Raw genomic sequence first — 3,074 nt, forward strand, 5'->3', positions numbered from 1 at the left:
ACAGTGTAGTACATAGTATATGAGTGAGTTGCACTGAAAAACTTAGAATATAAGAAACGCATAGTGTAGTACATAGTATATGAGTGAGTTGCACTGAAAAACTTAGAATATAAGAAACGCACAGTGTAGTACATAGTATATGAGTGAGTTGCACTGAAAAACTTAGAATATAAGAAACGCACAGTGTAGTACATAGTATATGAGTGAGTTGCACTGAAAAACTTAGAATATAAGAAACGCACAGTGTATAGTATATGAGTGAGTTGCACTGAAAAACTTAGAATATAAGAAACGCACAGTGTAGTACATAGTATATGAGTGAGTTCCACTGAAAAACTTAGAATATAAGAAACGCACAGTGTAGTACATAGTATATGAGTGAGTTGCACTGAAAAACTTAGAATTTACTGAAAAACCCGCATTACACGAAATGCACAGTGTAGTACATAGTATATGAGTGAGTTGCACTGAAAAACTTAGAATATAAGAAACGCACAGTGTAGTACATAGTATATGAGTGAGTTGCACTGAAAAACTTAGAATATAAGGAACGCACAGTGTAGTACATAGTATATGAGTGAGTTGCACTGAAAAACTTAGAATATAAGAAACGCACAGTGTAGTACATAGTATATGAGTGAGTTGCACTGAAAAACTTAGAATATAAGAAACGCACAGTGTAGTACATAGTATATGAGTGAGTTGCACTGAAAAACTTAGAATTTACTGAAAAACCCGCATTACACGAAATGCACAGTGTAGTACATAGTATATGAGTGAGTTGCACTGAAAAACTTAGAATATAAGAAACGCACAGTGTAGTACATAGTATATGAGTGAGTTGCACTGAAAAACTTAGAATATAAGAAACGCACAGTGTAGTACATAGTATATGAGTGAGTTGCACTGAAAAACTTAGAATATAAGAAACGCACAGTGTAGTACATAGTATATGAGTGAGTTGCACTGAAAAACTTAGAATATAAGAAACGCACAGTGTAGTACATAGTATATGAGTGAGTTGCACTGAAAAACTTAGAATATAAGAAACGCACAGTGTAGTACATAGTATATGAGTGAGTTGCACTGAAAAACTTAGAATATAAGAAACGCACAGTGTAGTACATAGTATATGAGTGAGTTGCACTGAAAAACTTAGAATATAAGAAACGCACAGTGTAGTACATAGTATATGAGTGAGTTGCACTGAAAAACTTAGAATATAAGAAACGCACAGTGTAGTACATAGTATATGAGTGAGTTGCACTGAAAAACTTAGAATATAAGAAACGCACAGTGTAGTACATAGTATATGAGTGAGTTGCACTGAAAAACTTAGAATTTAAGAAACGCACAGTGTTTTTCATATTATATGAGTGAGTTGCACTGAAAAACTTAGAATATAAGAAACGCACAGTGTAGTACAAAGTATATGAGTGAGTTGCACTGAAAAACTTAGAATATAAGAAACGCACAGTGTAGTACATAGTATATGAGTGAGTTGCACTGAAAAACTTAGAATTTACTGAAAAACCCGCATTACACGAAATGCACAGTGTAGTACATAGTATATGAGTGAGTTGCACTGAAAAACGTAGAATATAAGAAACGCACAGTGTAGTACATAGTATATGAGTGAGTTGCACTGAAAAACTTAGAATATAAGAAACGCACAGTGTAGTACATAGTATATGAGTGAGTTGCACTGAAAAACTTAGAATATAAGAAACGCACAGTGTAGTACATAGTATATGAGTGAGTTGCACTGAAAAACTTAGAATATAAGAAACGCACAGTGTAGTACATAGTATATGAGTGAGTTGCACTGAAAAACTTAGAATATAAGAAACGCACAGTGTAGTACATAGTATATGAGTGAGTTGCACTGAAAAACTTAGAATATAAGAAACGCACAGTGTAGTACATAGTATATGAGTGAGTTGCACTGAAAAACTTAGAATATAAGAAACGCACAGTGTAGTACATAGTATATGAGTGAGTTGCACTGAAAAACTTAGAATATAAGAAACGCACAGTGTAGTACATAGTATATGAGTGAGTTGCACTGTAACACTTAGAATATAAGAAACGCACAGTGTAGTACATAGTATATGAGTGAGTTGCACTGAAAAACTTAGAATTTAAGAAACGCACAGTGTAGTACATAGTATATGAGTGAGTTGCACTGAAAAACTTAGAATATAAGAAACGCACAGTGTAGTACATAGTATATGAGTGAGTTGCACTGAAAAACTTAGAATATAAGAAACGCACAGTGTAGTACATTGTATATGAGTGAGTTGCACTGAAAAACTTAGAATTTAAGAAACGCACAGTGTAGTACATAGTATATGAGTGAGTTGCACGGAAAAACTTAGAATATAAGAAACGCACAGTGTAGTACATAGTATATGAGTGAGTTGCACTGAAACACTTAGAATATAAGAAACGCACAGTGTAGTACATAGTATATGAGTGAGTTGCACTGAAAAACTAAGAATTTAAGAAACGCACAGTGTAGTACATAGTATATGAGTGAGTTGCACTGAAAAACTTAGAATATAAGAAACGCACAGTGTAGTACATAGTATATGAGTGAGTTGCACTGAAAAACTTAGAATATAAGAAACGCACAGTGTAATACATAGTATATGAGTGAGATGCACTGAAAAACTTAGAATTTAAGAAACGCACAGTGTAGTACATAGTATATGAGTGAGTTGCACTGTAAAACTTAGAATATAAGAAACGCACAGTGTAGTACATAGTATATGAGTGTGTTGCACTGAAAAACTTAGAATATAAGAAACGCACAGTGTAGTACATAGTATATGAGTGAGTTGCACTGAAAAACTTAGAATATAAGAAACGCACAGTGTAGTACATAGTATATGAGTGAGTTGCACTGAAAAACTTAGAATATAAGAAACGCACAGTGTAGTACATAGTATATGAGTGAGTTGCACTGTAACACTTAGAATATAAGAAACGCACAGTGTAGTACATAGTATATGAGTGAGTTGCACTGAAAAACTTAGAATTTAAGAAACGCACAGTGTAGTACATAGTATATG

Source organism: Mus caroli, unplaced genomic scaffold (genome assembly GCF_978045245.1).
Source record: "Mus caroli unplaced genomic scaffold, Mus_caroli_1 scaffold_25, whole genome shotgun sequence".
Taxonomy (NCBI): domain Eukaryota; kingdom Metazoa; phylum Chordata; class Mammalia; order Rodentia; family Muridae; genus Mus; species Mus caroli.